The sequence below is a fragment of the Magallana gigas genome, chromosome 9, assembly GCF_963853765.1.
Source record: "Magallana gigas chromosome 9, xbMagGiga1.1, whole genome shotgun sequence".
NCBI classification, from domain to species: Eukaryota; Metazoa; Mollusca; class Bivalvia; order Ostreida; family Ostreidae; genus Magallana; species Magallana gigas.
The window spans coordinates 48,416,717-48,437,412 of NC_088861.1; positions in this window are offsets into that span (position 1 = coordinate 48,416,717).

Here is a 20,696-nt window from a genome sequence, read left to right on the forward strand (position 1 = left end):
TTTTAGAATTTCACATTAATAAATGAAAAAAAAAAAACATTTCAAGTTCATGAACAAACTTTACTAATCATCAAAACTAATTTCAAATAGATTTCATTTATAATTTATGGACCAGGGTGTAAACATTAGTTCAATTTTGAAAGTTTAAACAATTAATCATTTCAAATTTATTAATAGAGCAATCATTTCCATTCAAAATTCAGTGTACATAACATGTCCATTATTTTGGTGAACTTGCAGTTCAATTACATAAGTTTCATTTTTTTCTGTGCAACAAAATCATGTATGTAAGGATCTGTAAATTTATGAAATCAAAATATTCATAATCTATTTTCAACCTTCATATTTCAAATTTCATACATTTCAAGAAAATAAAGCTTTTAAAATTGATTTACTTAATATTCTTCATAATTCATATATAACAATAAAAAAAGGTGATCAAAGATCACGTATTGAATGAACCATTCATTAATAAATGTTAATGAATAACATTGATAATAAGTACACATGTAAGAAATTGACAAAGTTTAAAAGTTACTCTGGGAGCAAAAATGACTGATCAAATGCATGGCAAAAAAAATATTAAAGGACGAACAGGATTATGCAGCTAAAAAAAATTCAAAATTTTCAAACATAAAGACAATAGGATGTCGTCTGCAATACATATCACGTTTAGGGGCCACTTTCTTGCCTTATAAGAAACAAAGGTAATCACAGATTACAAAGCACCGAGACGAGGCATCACCTTTATAAAGCATCACCTTTATGAGACCACCTTTATCATATTACCTGAAAATCATAGTTAATGATCTTGGATATCTATGGATACTGTTTCGAAACAATATCATATTACTATATCATATGTTAAAAAATTGGATAATAATCATATGTTCATTTCATATATTAATATAAGATACACACATATAATAATAAAAATAAAATACTGTAATAAATAATGATGCAATATGATATTGTTACATATGATATGACATAGTGTCATGTTAAATACATTATTGCATTTGATCACATAATACAATATCATAATATATGATACAATGTCATATCACATAATACATCACAATTTTGTAACACATTATATTATATTGTATACTTAAGTATGATCTGGTATGATATTATATCATATTTGATACATAATATGATATTGTATCATAATATACAATATAACTTGATTCAACATTGTATCAAATCATATGATACAATATCATGTGATACAGTAAAATATTATATAATACAATATCACTTTATACAATATCGTATCATATGTTACAATATTATATATTCCAATATCAAATAATACTATTTCATGTAATAAAATAATATATTATATAAACCAATATCATTTTATACAATATCATATCATGTGATAAGATATTATATATTACAATACAATATTGTATCATATTATACCATATTAAATATGGCAATATAATATGAAACAATAGCATGTGATAAAATAGTATATAATACATTATCATTTTATACAACATTGCATCATAATAAAAAATACTTTACATTACAATATAATGATACAATATCATATCATTATGCACAAAAATATTGATACAATATCCTACTAACTTTTTATAATATAATATATGATATAACATTGTATCATATAAAACAATAGTGTATCAAATCTGACAACACTATATCATATGAATCATGTTATATCATTTAACAACAAACACATCTATCAATCAGGTAAGAGTGAGGTAGGATATTCTGTTTAAACATCCTTGATAATAGAGATCAGGATCTGAAACTGAAGCAACCTCTATGATTCATTTATATTATAGTTAAAATAACTATGCAAGCTATTGTCTATAAATCATCTGACCTGTTCCAAAATAACTAAACCTCATCCAGCATCCAAAACCTATGACTCAGATTCGGCATTCAAGCCTGCCAGATGCATCAGTATCATAAGACGCATAATCAATTCAAGTTTGGTTAAGTTAGGACCAGTCATTACTAAGATATATTTTTAGCATCCTTGATTATGAAGATCAGGCTCTGCATCTGAAGCTACCTTTGCAATTCATTTATATTATAGTTAAATCAACTATGCAAGTTTGAAATAGTACTAAATAAATTTAATATATGACCTGTTCCAAAAAACATAACCTCATCCAGCATCCGAAACCTATGGCTAAGATTCAGCATACAAGCCTTTCAGGTGCATCAGTATCTTAAGATGCATCATCCATGCAAGTTTGGATCAGTAGTAATTTAGAAATTGCTATCAAATGCCACCTGCACCAAAAACTTTAACCTGTTCCAAAAACCTTAACCTCCAGCATCTAAAATTCATTGCCCAGATTCAGCATCCAAGTTTTTCAAGTTCATAAAAAGGTCCAGATGCATCATCCATGCAAGTTTGGTGAAGATAGGACAAGAAATAAGTAAGATAACACTACTGAATTCAAAATCCACTGATATTCCCAATTATTGACTGACATTGTCTGAGATCCACTGTACATTGACTGTACCTCACTGTCATTTCACTGACTTCCACTGTACCCCACTGTACCCCACTGTACATTTCTACTGAACAGCACTGTATCCCACTGTACACCACTGTACAGTCCTACTGACTTCCACTGTACCCCACTGTACGCCACTGTACAGGGCACTGACCAGCACTGTACCCCACTGTACGCCACTGTACCGGGCACTGACCATCACTGTACCCCAATGTACGGCACTGTACCATTCATTTGAGAAAAAATCAGATTTTTAAATCTTCAGTATATTTTTTTTCTCCGATATTTATTTTTATTATGCTGTATATAGCATTATCATTATGTAACTATACAGATAACTTGACAGAAGAATGTAACAGGTCGTTAAATCTATTGAATACGTTTTCTTTATTAATAAATGTCTATTGTTATTGAATGTTACGGTCATAAAATTATGATAATTTCCTAGCTATAAGGTGAAAGTATTGAATTTTACATGTTGAATCTGATTTTTAAAAATTTACATGTCATTATGTTCATTCTGCCAGTCATTTGAAAATACCCCCCCCCCCTCCACCCACCAGCAAGGTTACATAATCATTTCTTATTGATGATATATGACACAAGCCCTCGTTTAAATGATCGAGTTGTTAATTCTCTGTGTCTCATAAGCTGTGTTTTAGCCACTAAAAACAGTCAATTAAACACAGAATCCACAAAATATATCCATGCTTGTTTTTTTTTGTACACATGTCCAAATATCATGACTGCCCGCTTGACTACACAGGTATTTTGTGCGAGTTAATAGCTCATTTGTTAATTGATTTCTTTTGATTAAAATATTTAAATTAACATTGCAAATGTCGGGTTTTAATTTTACAAAATAACACCTACTGCAGAATACATTATAAATTTTAAACATAATCAGTGACATATTAAGCAGTAGTTAACTGTATCATTAATTTCAGCAAGAAATAAAAGGAAGGATTTAAATCAAGGAAGGTTGTAACATGTTGTAATATGCGTAGCTGTACAGTTTTCTTAATATATGATTTACTTTTAAATGTTTAAGAAATAAGATATATAGGTATATAAAATGCCCTACGCTACACACTTTTTTTGTATAATGAGAGAGAGAGAGAGAGAGACAGAGAGAGAGAGAGAGAGAGAGAGAGAGAGAGAGAGAGAGAGAGAGAGAGAGAGAGAGAGAGAGAGAGAGAGAGATCTCCATTTATCAGAAATCGATTAGAATAATAAGAAATTGATTGTCTATTAATCTGCTTCTTTTACATATCGATTATTTTTCTCTATGTCTTACGTTTATTTTTGCCAACCAACTCCGTGGTTTTAGAAAAATATCTGCAAACTTTAAGTCGAAAAATGAAATGTAATTATATGGATAATAGCACCCCCCCCCCCCCCCTGTTTCTTTCCGAATCCACTTGATACCTCTTGCAGTACTGTGTTATGTCGAAACGATTCATCGATTCATGTTAAGCAATCGGTTATAAAAACTGATGCATTTTTATTAAATTTTGACCTCGAAGTGTAATCACTATTACGGTAAATAGATATAATAAATCCCACTTTTGTGCAAACATTACATGAAACTAGTCCTACATGTAAGTAAATTATAATAATCTTTTAAGACAGATTTTAAATGATTATGATCCTAATGCACCCAGCAACCATAATGATTTTTTTTAATCAAAAGTGAAAATTCAGATTTTTTGTTTTAACAGTGTATTTCCCCGACGTTTACATCTATTTATTCCTAGGCCCCAACACATATACACAGGTGGTCAGTTTCCACACCTTGACACAGTCACCCGGCCGTGTGTATAGTCTGAGTGAGTCTTTCTGTTAGTTCCGGGTTTTTCGTCTTTCCCAGACAGACAAAAGATTTTTTTTCTGTAGACATACACAAAGAAGGAAACAGTACACTAGTACTGTCGATATAAATATTACTTTTTAGCGTTGACTTTCAATCATTAAGAATATTTAAGACAATCATTGAATAACGAACTTTAAATCATTTGAATCCATGGACATTATCCCGAAACTAAAGATAAATACATACTTTAATTTTTTTAATGCCAATATGTAGATTTAGCCGCTGTCAACATTACTACATGTTACCGGTAGTACTTTATTTAAATACTGAAATATTCGTACGTTAGCATGGAGAGAGAGAGAGAGAGAGAGAGAGAGAGAGAGAGATTTTATAGAAGATTTGAAATGTTTGCTATGATACAATATACTGGTTTCAGTCAATGAAGAAAAAAACAAAAGAAAAAACGAAAGATCGTATTAAAGGCCGAACTTTTTTACCGGGTGGTAAATCTCAGGTGAGGGCGGGGCTTAATTTCTAGAGGTGTGAAAGCCTCCGGGGCTGGAAGTCTACCTGCGATCGTGAACGCTGCTAATCACTATACACATGAAGCAAATATTACACAAGATATAAATAATTAGTCAGAATTCGTCATAGTTTGAATATCTTTTTGTTTTAATGACCATACGACGCGATTTTATACGGAAATGTCGTCCGAGCACGTGTGTAAAGCACAATTAAAAAAATTCAGTAAACTGATTCTGCTTTAAAGATTTAACTCAGTTCATTGTGTTTAGCACTTGACATTGTTTAAGACGTTAATTTTAACAAATATAATTGTATAAGAAAACCATACGATCAGTAAAAATATTTACTTGAATGTAAAGGCAGCCATTATGCGATGACAACTAATGGACTTCGTTTTCCATGGGAGTGACGTTTTCGTGCAACAAGTTCCAATTGAGTGTATAATCAGTAAATACAGCTTTAATAGCTCATAAGTTTGTTTTAAAAAAGAAAATGTTGTATGCATGTTTTGGGCTGCATGCGCATTCATCGTTGTGAAATTTATTAGGTCATATACATTCAACATGATTCAAAAATAAATTGCGTATTTTCAATTACTGAATAATAAAACTATTTTTCTCATTTATCCGACCCTTACACAATTCACTTATTACGGAAAGAGAAAATAAACATGCTTGCCTTTTAATTAAGGTGTCGCTTATAATTGAAGAGATACTAAAATTAGATTGCGATGCCGCAAAAATATTGCGCGGGGGGGGGGGGCTTATGTATGCCTTCCTGACTTTGGAGGAGAATAGTTACAACATGAGAGAGAGAGAGGGGGAGAGATGGAGTGAAGGAGGGGATGTATTTTTTCTTATTAAAACTATGTCACTACATGTATATCATGGGAACATTCTTAGCTGTGCAGGAGAAGATACATGTAGATGTATTATGTATTACGTATACATATATTTTGATATCAGCGACTGGTGGGGGGGGGGGGGTAAGGATTTATAAATGTTTAACATGTTTAATTTCCGACTTGATTTAAATAATAAAAAAACGCATCTAAAATGATTGATATAAAGATTATTTCGTTTATTCATACATGTTATGTTTTAAAAAAAATATATTTCAAATGGATTTAATCATCTAAAGACCACAAATACCCTTATAAGGGAATTACATAATATCTTGAACAAGGTGTCAGACTGACAATTTACAAGGTTGAATATTGGGACATTCACACCTTTTGATCTACTGAAAGTATGTATACTATACACAGATACTGACTCGCTGATCTTCCTGTGAAGTAAAACTTCAAAGACATTTTAAAGTCCAGACCAGTTATCTTCTCTCTTTTGAAAAAAAAGTCAGTATATTGAGCAAAATGGTGGAATTTTTTTTATCGTTAAAAAAGTTGTCCCTCCTCCACATATATGTTACATTAAAGTTTTAAAATTCAGATAATTTAAAACTATCTATAAATTGTAATTCATAGTTTTAAATTCTCTTAATTTTAAAACTTTCATGTAACATATATACTAATATTTATTTGACAATATTGATTAAATGAAATTCATTGTAAAAAAAAATCAACTAGATATTTAGTTACTAAAACATTGATTTTAAAATATATAAAAGTATTTCCCCTTTTTACTGAATAAGTTGCTATATTTTGTATGATAATTGGATTCCGAGTTTTTAGATAAATACATGCGTGGATCGGAGGATGGGGGGGGGGGGGGGTCAGAGGATAATTTAATTTTTTTTAAACTTTCATAGTACAACTATCCAAAATATGTCTAAGCTCCCCCGGAAAACAAGTATCCCTGCCCTTTCCCTGGAAAAAATTCTGACCGCGCATGTAATTATATATGAACTTAAAGAAATAGAAGCCCTTTTTATCTCTTGTAAGCAATAGGAAAGAATCAAAACAAATCCAGATTTTGGTCTCAAATAAAGTAAATATTCAATTCATTATTTAAACATAATAACTTATAAAAACATACTAGGTACAGTGGGTTACAGTGGTGTACAGTATTTGTCAGTACCCTGTACAGTGGTGTACAGTGGGGTACAGTGCTGGTCAGTGCCCTGTACAGTGGTGTACAGTGGGGTACAGTGCTGGTCAGTGGGTAGGTACTGTGCTGTCCAGTGGAGTACAGTGGAGTACAGTGGCTCTGTACAGTGGGGTACAGTGGGATACAGTGTGGTACAGTAGCTCTGTACAGTGGATGTACAGTGGATTTACAGTAGGGTACAGTGGTTATACAGTAGATGTCAGACAATGTCAGTCAATTTTTGGGAATATCAGTGGATTTTGAATTCAGTAGTGTAAAGGACCTGCAACAAAAACTTCTACCAGGTCCGGACGCCAACGCCAGCAGTATAGCATAAGTTCCCCCGAACTTCTGCTCGGTGAGCTAAAAATAAATTATCATACATGCCCTACGTCTTGTTGTTACATTACAGTTACATTATATGTAAAATGATGAGATTCATGTTTGCTTTTTCATTGATTTCATTTCATTTAATTTTTTAAATGTCCTAAGTCTTGTTGTTTTTCTCTCGTTGAAGATTTTAGATCTAATCTTCAAAAATTTGGTCCTCTCATCAAGCCGTTCCAATGAATACATTTCATGTTTTTCCAAAAACTCCTGGATTTCTCTTTTACCTTGAAAAGATTTTAAAAATAATATGAACAATCAGAATTATTATATTGTTACATATTCATGTAAAAAGGATAATACCTATGTATAGATTCAAGGCATACCATACTCTGTATGGTTTTTGCTTCCACTACTTCTTGCTGAATATTTTGATTTTCATAAATACATTCATGCTCGAACTACATTCATCCACTTATATGTCAAGATTATCTGTTTTGAAATGCCCCCTCTACCGCTTTAGGCTTCAATACACAACCCAAAATAGAAAGCCTATAGGGATTTTGCATTGCATCAGCCATGAAATAGCCTGGATGACATAATTGAAAAATTGTATGAGGTATTTCAAGTGGGTTCCGAATGGTGAAAAGATGTAAACATTTCACATTATAAATCTCCATGAGAAATTTGTTTCTATTCCTGTAACGGTCACCTGAGTAGCATATAACCCATACACAAACTTGTCGAGGAGTCTCATATATGCATTTAATTAATTAGGTTTTATTCTGGAGTAGAAAAATTATAAATTAGTAATGACGGCCACCTCCCTGCCTGAAATCTTTCAAAAAGAACTGTGAAACCTACAATTTTGGCAAAAAACTTAAAAGATCAGGTCTACAAAATCATGAATTCAGTTTCCTTTCAGGTGTGTGGGAGTAAAAAGGATAATATTTTAACATTATATGCAATAACACCTATACATCCATTTTGGCCCTGCCCTAGAGTTAAAACCCATACTCCAGGGGACATGAAAATTAAAATTTCAGTAGAGGACTTCCTGGTAAACATAATTATAGGTCAGTTTTTTATACAGATGTGTGAGAATAGAGAAGAAAATGTTATAACATTATATGCATTAACACTATATTGCCTCCCCCCTCATGTCCTGAACCCCTGACCCAGGGGCCATGAATTTTACAATTTAGGTAGAGGAGTTAGTGGACATCGTAACCATGTATTCAGTTTTTTGCCCACATGTATGGGAGTAGAGAGGAAGATTTTTTAAGATTTAAAACATTTCACTATATGGCCATATTGGCCCCACCCTAGAGCCTGAACCCCTGACCCGGGGGTCATAAATTTCACAACTTTGGTAGAGGGCTTCATGGACTTTATAACCAGATATATATATATATATTTATATGGGAGTAGAAAAGAAGATTTTCTAAGATTTAATACATTTTTACTATATGGCCATATTGGCCCCACCCTAGAGCCTGAACCACTGACCCAGGGGTCATGAATTTCACAATATGGACATCATAATCATGCATTTAGTTTTAACAAATATATATGGGGTAGAGAAGAAGATTTTCTAAGATTAAATACATATATACTATATGGCCATACTGGCCCTATTCTAGAGCCTGAACCCCTGACCCAGGGGCCATGAATTTCACAATTTATGTAGAGGGCTTCATGGACATTATAACTATGCAACCAGTTTTTTCCTAACATGTGTGGGAATAGAGAAGAATATTTTTTTAAAATTTGGCTCTTTTTTTGCAAATTTGGCCCCACATGTGGCGCCCCGGGGGTAGTAGAGCCATGAATTTTACAATTTAGATTCCTCTCACCATAGAGATGCCTCACATCAAAAATGGTAATAATCAGCCCTGTAGTTTTTAAGAAGAAGTTAAAAATGTAAAATTGTTAAGGCACGATGCACGATAACGGACGAAAACGGATTGCAATAAACTCAGGTGACCTAAAAATTGCTAGTTTATCAAATTGTGGATAGATAGACCAAGCAACAAAGATATATCACCTGAGCTGCTTTTAGTCTTCTTGGCTGCAACTGGGCTTGCAAGAACTTTAGTTCCATTATCATCTTCGATCTCAAAGAAGCACTCTGTAATAACAATATCATGAATATCTTACTTTGCAAATACTAAGGACAGGCATGCATAAAACGTAATGAAAAGAGCAAACATTATGGATGGGTTTTAATTATTAAACGATGCAAATCAATGTACCATTGTCATCTTAAAGAAAGAAAGAAAATTATTGAGAAAAGTTTTTATCATTTCAATAATATGACTTCTATTACCCCCCCCCCCCCCCCCCCCACCACTACCACACACAGATTCACACAAATAAAAAAAAAGACTGATCACCTTGTGGTGTAACATCCGATGCATTTGCATTTCCACTCTCGCAGGGTTTGGACATCAAATCTTCTTCAGTCACATGTGATTCAGGTGCTGTACTTGGACCTTTAGGATTGTGCACATGTAACTCCGACACTCACCCTTTTAGATAAAATTTCAAAAATGTATACAAACACAAAAATTATTTAATGAAGAAAAAAGAAAAAGAAATACATACACAGTGATTTACCACACTAAAGCACTGCCCATATGCAAATGTGGGGGTATTTTACCCAGTTTTAAGCTTAAGTGTAAATTTTCCCTTACATGTAAATAATCCCTTTTACAGTATTGAAAGTGGTACTCAGCAAATGTTATTAAACACTTTACATTTTCATTACTATCTGAACATTTCTTGAAAGTCAAATGGAATTGTGCACTACAGCCTCTGTCACAAGTCACAAGGAAATAACTCCATCTATACATTGTCATTCAAAAGCCAGAAGCCTAACACCTAGCTGCAATAATGTAGCCCTCTCCTGTTTTGTTTTTGTTTTTTTTTTGGGGGGAGGGGGGGGGAGTAAACATCAGTTATAAAAAATCGGAGAGGGCTACATTGTTGCAGCTACATATGTATGACTATCCTATTATAAAACAAGAAAAACATTCACAAAATAGATTGAAACAAACCTATCAAGTTGACTTCTTTCATCACAGGAACTGAGAGAGGGAAAACAATGGTATGGAACTGCAAAAGATCAAAGAATCGTTATTGCATAAATAAAGTTTAAAACAAGAAATCTTTTAAAGAAACAGTTGCCCCTTTTGTGGCTTTATCAATCTTAAAATGATTACTTTCTTTCACAAGTCAAAATTAATTATTCTTACTAGACTTTGACCCGTGCGTGCACGGGTTGACATTGCATATGATATCGGACATTCACTACACCGACGCACCGTATTGTTTACAATTACAGAACCAAGCTTTAAGCCTACAATAATGCTATTAATTTCACTACACTCTGCTTAGTTATAATAATCTTACAGGAATGCCTCCCATATACCCGTAATGTAGCAGAAAATTGCAGAATCGCTCCGAATCGATTTTTGAGAAAAATAATGAAGTTGTATTGAAAATAACAGTCAAATTATTCATAACAAACCATTCTGAGGCTGTAAATACTTTTCATCTAATATTTAATTCATATTATTGAAGGAATCAACACTTTTTTGCTCGCTTCAAAATTACACACCATGTTGATATTCGGATCTCTTGGGATTTTACTCTAACACAGTGTATTTATATTTAGGAATATTATTACATATAGGAGAATTTATTACATCCATTACATTCCACTCATATCATGGAAATCAAATGTATTATCACAGCATTAGGGAGACCAGACAAACATGTTAATTGTTATACATAATAACGTTGCAACTTTGATTCTAATTCATTTACTTTGTTCAAAATGCTCACTGTTTTCTCTGATGTTCAAGATGTCCTGTTTTTCCATTGCGTTGCGGCTAGCTCTCAATAAACCTGTGGTGGACTCTGTATAAAAGTACTAATATATTGTATTGTAAATACAAGCTTCAACATTTACTTTTTAAATCATTGCAAATTTTATTCCTTATGACTAATTAAAATAAATATTACAAATATATTACCGGTACATCCATTACATTCCACTCATATCATGGAAATCAAATACATTATCCCAGCATTAAGGAGACCAAGCCCCAGGATCACATAATAACATTGCAACATTTAGTTTAATTCATTTACCTTGTTCAAAATACTCAGTGTTTTCTCTGTGGGTCAAGATGTCCCGTTTTCCCATTGTGTTGCGGCTAGATCTCAATGAATTTGGGGTGGACTCTGTAGAAAGTACCAATATATTGTATTGCAATTTCAAGTCTCTAAGTTTACTTCTTTATATCATTGCTAAGTTTATTCCTAATGATTAATAAAAATAAATATAACAAATATATTACATCCATTACATTCCACTAATATCATGGAAATCTAATGCATTATCACAGCATTAGGGAGACCAGACAAACAATTTTATTATACTTTCATGTTAAATGTTAAATACTGAAATCTGATTGGTTTAGACGCAGTTGGTAATCCGTTCTATTACCCTCAGCGTTAGCAACACACTTGGCAATTGGTAACACGACGAACTGTTACATGCGCTTAAATTATGAGCGTACGGTTTGTCGTAGAATTTACTTCATTTCTAAATAAAAGCAGTAAAATTTTCTTTAGAAATAAGACATTCAGTAAAATAAAATGAATAGTGCCTGTTTGGGAGGGTATATATTGAAATTGACACCCCTCGAAAACCATTGTCAACCTCCGCTCACTGCTTTACCTTAGGGTCAAGCTGTCCTGTTTTTCCATTGTGTTGCAGCTAGATCTCAATGAAACTGGGGTGGGCTCTGTAAAAAAGTACCAATATATTGTATCATAAATACATGCTTCTAAGTTTACTTCTTTATCTCTTTGCAAAACTTATTCCTAATGACTTATACATGTACTTATAAGTATAACAAATATATTACATCCATTACATTCCACTCATATCATGGAAATCAAATGCATTATCACAGCATTAGGGAGACCAAGCCCCAAGATCACGAGCAATCTTAGACTTGAGTAGTAAATTGTACACTGCCAGTGGCGTAGCTACCATGTATGCTTATATGCCTGAGCATGCACATCATTTGGGGGAAAAATCAGTAAAAAAATAAATAAAGAAAAAAAAATATAAAAAAAGAATTCAAGTATTAAGGTCCATACTTAGTTATTCCATCAGCCCGTTTCCGTCACTCGGTCCTACTTTATCCGAAATCAATGCTAAACAAAGACGTATTAAGCACCAACTATAGCCACACAATATGGTCTTAAAGTACCATATTAAAGAAACAGTACACAATGCATGTACCTAAAAAGGCAAATATTTATTTTGCAGTTGAACTTAGTTTTACACATTTTAAATTTCCCCGATAGAATATCACAGCTTTATTGAGATATTCATTACCATAAACTATGTGAAAATGAACTTAAGAATAAAAGCTTTGAGTGGGTCAAAGGCAAATGTCAAAAAAAAATTCTTCTTTTAACTTTTAATAAGTTTTGTGATTTTATTTTATGCCTAAACTATAGCCAAAACAATTTTAACTGCCTAAAAATAGGCTTAAATAGTAAGCATTCCTTTCAATTTCTGCTTTAATTTTTGGTGTTAAAAATCGTCAGAATTCATAAGCTTCCAGGGGCTTTCGCCCCCTGGGCTTTGTCCTGGACCCACTGGGGGCCTCATGGTGGCCCCACACCCCCTGCCATTTTAAGCATGCACTTCGTTTCAGGTCTAGCTACCCAACTGACTGTATTAATGTTTCTTGCTTAAAAACATAATAACATTGCAACATTGAATTTAATTCATTTACCTGCTTCAAAATGCCCTGTTTTTCCATTGTGTTGCGGCTAGCTCTCAATGAATTTAGGGTGGACTCTGTAAAAATACCAATATATTGTATTGTAAATACAAGCTTCTACGTTTACTTTTTTAAATCATTGCAAATCTTATTCCTAATGATTAAACAAAATAAATATAACTGTTACAAATATATTACATCCAGTACATTCAACTCATATCATGTAAATCTAATGCATTATCACAGCATTAGGGAGACCAGATCAACATGTAGATTGTTATACACAACTACATTTCAAAGGATATCTAGTTAATATAAATGGATTTACTTTAGTCTGAATTAAAATGACTGGGCTCTCAGCCTCTTGTTCTTTCAGGTATTTTTTGCAAAGTGAAAATGGACTGCAGATGCAAAATTATTCTTTAAATAATAACATTACCCAAAACCTTCTTATTTTCATCTGATTCAGAATCAGAACTTGGCGAGTAGTTTGATACACTAAATGGGTCAGAATCCACATCAGAGGGAACTGAAAGAAATTAAAACAATATTATAAATTATGAAATTTTCTTTCATAAACATTCATCAATTATTAGTTTACCACATTTGGTAATTGATGTTTCTTTTTTATAAATCTGACAACAGACCACTGACTAAATCAAACTTTTCAGCCATGGTACAAAAACAAGACTGTACCAATATTCAGTGAAAAATGAATTCCAATTCAGATTGATGCTTAAATTAACTAACCTACCAAATCTGATAATTCTATGTAAATGTATATTTTTCAAGAAGTACATTCTGTAAACAATTTGCAAAATATACATATTTACTACAGAAACAGATTTTGTAATTTATCTAACAAAAAACAATTTTGTTCTGCAAAGGAGACCCTCCACATTAGTGACAGATTCACAATGCACACTGACTTATATTAATAGCTTTTTGTTGGCATGGATGTTAGCGCGAGTGGGTCATGATGTGGGAAGAAGTTGGGGTGACTGGAGAAAACCCACGTGTCCAAGCAGGCGACCAATGTACCCTATCATATACAACAACTGTCGATCATGGGGATTAAACTTGGGTCGCAGTGGTGATAAGCAGGTGCATTGTCCACTGCACAACTGGACACCTCTTTCAAGCTTTTAATTTAATAGTGCTTGATAATGAAAACAAAATAAATCTATTCAGGTCAGCACAAGAACCATATATAATGTTAAAATTGAAAGAAAATCAAACAACTATAAACAAAATAAAGTGAAATAAAACCTAACAAAACCATTACCAAAATCAAAAGGATCACAGCCTTTTCTGAAATCAATCAAAACTAGTACCGGTAAAAACATGTACATGAACAGGGGCTAGTGTTGTCACGATGATTGAATTTCAATCAATGATCAGTTGAAAAGGTTGTCGATTTATCATAATCGATTTTAGATTTTATAATCAATTATACTCAGTCTGGGTTTATTACATTAATATTATACCTATCATTTTGTTTTCTAATCTGTATTGAATGAAATGAAAACTGTTGTGAGCTGGGGGTTTTCTTCAATCTCAAAAGATGTGCAACATTCTACCTAATAAAAATACAGCAAAAGTCTTATAAGCTTTTAAAAGGAAGTGAAAATAGCACTTACATATTTTAGATTATACATAGCATAAAATTTAGTGCCCCATATTATTGAATTTAATATAATTTGTTACCGATTCGATTATTGACCGATCATCAGATGGCAAGAGACAACCAATTCTGCTGATTAATTGATCACGATTTTTAACCTATTTAACAACACTAACAGAAGTTTTAGGCTTGTTTTTCAATAAAAACATATAAATTATCTATTCTGATACTTTTTAAATTCTTGAGAAAAACCTATTTTTTAGATTAGTTTAAAACAAATCAATGTACGAAAAAATGCAAAAACAAAACCAAAGCCAGATAACAAGATATCCAAAGCCTGATTGTAAATCACTAAACTCTCTCTTAATAATTATTTTTTGTGTATAATTAATCCAACCATTTTCCTACCTTGCTGCGCCACTGCAAGCTTTTCCCATCACAACCATAGTCATATACATGAAGTATCTCTTCCCAAACCACAATGTCTCTCTTAGCAAACAATCATAGGTATTCCCTTCCATTAAACACTCTGAGTTTATGGTGGAGTTTGCATCGTCCTTGCCATCATTTACAAACTGGCAGATACATGTATGGTTGTTCACTCCTGACAGCATCAATACTACAGTGTACATAAAAAGAAATCAAACCTTATATAAGAAGCATATAATTACTGGTATTTTTGCTTGACTTAATTAGAATTGTTTATAGTTATTTCTAGAAACATTACTGCCATACATAAATGTTAAAATATTACATTTAGCTGCAGGTCTGTATCTCCTGGTCTGAAAAAAAATTTGGATAAACATTGCTTCAATTTTTTTTTTTTACATCAGGAGCTACATACCTCCAGCTTCATGTAAATACCGGTATGTATAAATCGTATTACCAAAGTTCTTTTCCATTATATTTATAGATACATATTTTGTTTTCTGTGCTTGTCTTCAGTCTCTCCTCCCAATCCTGTCCTTTTAATGTTTCTCCTGCAGGAGAAAATCTCCACTGACATGACTGGTTGTGCTAATAACTCCAAAACCTACATTAAAACCACAAGCACCTGTGTGAAAGCATTGTTTATATGCAAAGAAAACTTTTGGATTCATAAACATCTACATTAAGCCCCATTCACAACTGGCGTACGAGCACTTTACAACTCTTTGCGATCGGAATGTTTTAGATTCGCACGAGCTCTCTCATATATTGCATGAGGTCTCGCATATCTACATTACGTACATACTTAATTTAAAACAATATTACTGGTACATATAACTGTAATATAGAAAATTCTTCATGTCGATCTATTTACATAAAGCGACATTCTTCGGTTAACTTTTCTGTCCATTTTCAATAAACTAGCTATATAATTACAGGGATTTTTCAGCCTTTTTTTATTTTGAAAATGCCAATTTTTTTGGAATTGGGAAAATTGTATCGACAATTTCATGCAGTTGGGAGAAATCATATGTTGCATACAGATTTACAGTCAAGTCGTACACAGACCAAGTCGTACACAGGTCAAGTCGTATACAAAATTTTCCGCATAAAAAAACCAAAGTCAACTCGTATACAAAAATTTCCGCATAAAATACCAAAAGTCAACTCGTATACAAAAAATTCCGCATATAAAATAGGTATGCTAAACCGAAGGTCAACTTGTATACAAAAATTCACGTGTACTAAACCGAAAGTCAACTCGTATACAAAAAATTCCCGGGTACAAAATCGAAAGTCTTACATATACCAGTACAAAATGTTGTATACAAATAATGTAAGTCAACTCGTATACAAGGTATTTTTGATTCATTATCGTTAGCCTATTTACTTAATGTTTTATACAACAAAAGTCATCTATTACAGTTATATAATAGACCAATCCACACTTTACAAAAGTTATGTCCCTTGGCCGCCATCTTTGGGGAAAAACCCATATATTTCTCACAGTAGATGAATAAATGATGTATCGTCTCTTGTTATTATATATATGTTATAAATTTTATTATCTTATTTAATATTTGGCATAAATTATATTTGATTATATATGCATATGATGCAAAATGGTTATATAATATTTTAAGCAGATAAATTGTAATCATTTGTTTGTGTTGAAGAAGAAAAACATAAGACATAAGATAAATTGCATTCATTTTTATTAATTTAATATATTATTAATATATTATTTATATATTATTATTAATATATTATTAATATATTATTAAATAGTATCTATATACATCTATATTTACATCATACACACTTCATATACAACTATATACACATCATATTAATATATGAAATGAATATGCATGTCCATGATAAATACAGTCACAGTTTACACAGTTCACACTTCACATCAAATACACATTTTACACTGTTCACGCTGGGGTGTACAGCATTCCAAGCTTCTTGAGGAGGCTGGACGTGGACAAATCCCCACTGGAGTAGGTCTCCCAAAGCCGGAAGATCCTGGCTTGAATCTAGTAAAAAAAAGGTAAAATGAGTTATGTTCAATAGAATTTTTACTTTTTCTTTATGTTTTAAAAAATCAAAACATAATCCAAGTATCATTAGTATTAGGACTGCAATAGCATTATCATTCCTTACCAGTTTGGACGACTTCCTCTGCAGGCGTTGCAGTTTTCCCTCGTCCACGAGAAGTCTCTGCAGTGGCAGAAGATCTGTAGGAAAGTCATTACTTACTGGGCACTACTGGAAACAGAGGCTTCCATCCTGGTGCTCTCGTGAATGGGCACATCCTTGCTGCATTCACTGCAAACCCATCGATCCATACCTCTCCCACGCGAGCATTCCCAATATACTTCAACTGAAACACCTGTAATAAAATTAAAAGGAAATTAGTAAACATATAAACATATATAAAATTAATAATATTTGAAACTTGATTTACTTAAATTCATAACAATTTACCAGTTCCACATTTCCTGTGCTGCCACTGCTCACAAACATCACAGCAGAGAGCATGCTGCATAGATCTTACCTAAAATAATTTTAAAAAAATTAAAATTGATAGAAGAGGTTTTATTTAACTACTTATGTCGATAATATATATGTAAACCCTAAACCCAAAATTTTTGATAATTGAAAAAATACATTTTGTCCATGAATTTTTCTATGATAAAATTTTCATCAATTTTAGTAAATAACCCCATACCTACAGTAAAGTAGGACTTGTGTTACTATGGAGTCAACATATATACAATTTACACTAGTGAAATTCATCTCCAATGTCTCTTTTACATAAATTACATAATTTGTTACTTCTTTCTCTGTCATTCCATCTACATGTTTCAATTGGTAATTTATTTATTTAATTTTAATTTATTTATATTTAAAGTTTTTGACAATCTTAAATTCTTTACCATTGCAATAAAAAAATGCCTATCATGGTATAAGCATGTGTATCTAACATGAAAGCATTTTAAATCACACCATTAGCTATAGTAGCTTATGTCTTGATTATAAGAACTACCCTAGTACAGTTTCAGTCATATTTGGCCGTTTTTGAGTGACGGCATATATGTATTTTTATGAGATTTAAACAACTTTTGAATTTTAGGGCAAATATTGAAGGAAATTGTACCTTCTTCTTTGAAGTCTTATAATTATACATATTTATAACTGCTAAAATGCTAGCAATTACATGTAGCTGTATGTAAGGGGACAAGAATTCTTAAAATTGAACAGTTAATGAACATTGGTATCACTGTAACTCGCCTCTTCAACAGTTACCTAATACTAGGAGTAATTCTATTAACGATTCTGCATATAGAACTAAAAAAAAAGAATTTAATTACAGGTAAGCTATAGTCTGTTTTCAGATGAAAGGAGGAGAAATAATATATATTTGTTAGCCTATAGAAAAATACATATAAATTGAGCTTCTGTCCTAGTATTCTATTTTATTTGATAAATTCATGTGAAAATGTTATTTTTTAAAAATGAACTGTTACATATTCCCCTATAATTCATGCCCTTAATTAGGCTACAAATATCATGGTTTGTCTATTTTCATCATAAATTGAGATAATTATATAAACTGACTTAACTTGAACTTGGCATTGGACAAATATTGTAATTTTAAGAATCACTTTTGAAATTTTAACTTTACATCATATTTCGATTATTATAATAATGCTTCTCAATTTCAAATTGTTTATTCTCTCAAAACATTAAAATACACATGAACACGAGGTATAAAATTGTGTTATTTGCATTAAATTGTAATGTCAAGGGTCTTATTAAATATAATAATATATTACAACATAGTACATGTAATACATGTTTCTAGTCTATTCTTTAAAAACGGCTGATCGATCTTATCTATGTACATATATTATATACATCCAATTTAAACAGTTTAGAATTATTTACAAATTAAAATTTAAATAAAACTGTAATGTCAAAGATTTTGGAATACATTATCTATTTTATGAACTTATTATATTAATTATATACCTATTATATAATGATAATATAAAATTTAAATTTACTTGAAATATCAATTGTAACTTTGGTCCTTTGGGACTATTATAGGCACAGCCTGATTTTTGTTAAATTAGTTAAGACTAAAACCTATTACTGGATTTATTACATTCATATACAATGAAATATTGATATGAAAAATTCAAATTCAGCTCCAATATTAATTAACCAGTATGTCTGTTTTAAGTAGGCAATAGATTGCTAGCCGTATATCTGTCTATTTAATTTTAAATATGTTTTTATTGAATATTACAAAAGTTGCACACATATATATATATTCAATTATTTAAAGAAATTTCATATGTGACTTTTATATTCACTTTTCACTCATTTATATATAAATAAACAAATTTTTTAAGTTATAAATCACTGGTATATATTACTTACAGTTCGTCGACAGGAAACACACAGGTGTCGTACCATGTTGAAAGAAGTTTGGGAAATGACATATAAAAGCGGAAAGTTGGATATATTTATTTCAAACAAAATAATGAGGAGTATCTTAATTAGCCTTTGAAAAGTCGTCCGTTTGGAGAAGCAAGAACACCGCGCTTGTTGTTTTAACAATTATTGTTTTGATGTGTAGAAATAATTACCAAATAATAATGATTGGATTTACACAATTAATTAACGTTATTTTTTTTGTTCTAATTTCACATCGTTACCGAGTTTAATGATAATGCACAATTATACATGTATGAATTTTGCAATCTTTGTAATAGTTGATAACATGTCCTTTTTACCAGTTACGCTGAATTACGGAAGCAATATATAAAGAAAATTATTACAAGAAACCAAGTGTTTTAAGTTACTTTACTTAAATTACTTTTTATATTTTGTTTCTAACTTTCTGTATACGAGTTGACTTTCAAATTATACTGTGTTTATGTATGCGAGTTTCTGTTAAATATACGGGAATTTTTGTATACGAGTTGACTTCGTTTCTCTATGCGGAAATTTCGTTTTTTATGCGGACAATTTTGATTTTCGATTTTGTATCGGGATTTTTTTGTATACGAGTTGACTTCGTTTTTCTATGCGGAAATTTCGTTTTTTATGCGGACAATTTTGTATACGACTTGACCTGTGTACGAGTTGGTCTGTGTACGACTTGACCGGATACCTTGCATACATCATGATTTCTGAATTTATTATCATAATGGAAAATCAAAGAGCTAGACTTTAATTGAATAGAATCTAATTAACTTCACAATATAGATATATGTATAATATTCCTATATTTAGTTATTAGAACAAGTCTTTTCCCCTGAAATAAACACCTTCAACACTGGTCATAAAAGTATTACATTATTAAGAATTTATCAACATCCCCTTTTAAATTGAGAATGTATTTTTCTGTTTGAAATATTTCATAACATTTACCTTTTACTTTTATATCAGTCTAGTGTGTGTAAAAAAAAACCATGTACCATTTACAGTACTGTACTGTATACCACAAAATAACGATGTTTTAGAAAAACAGAGGAAAATCGGATTAAAAGTTGGCGATGTTTACAGCGTGTTTGGAAATTTTTATGACTGCAGTTT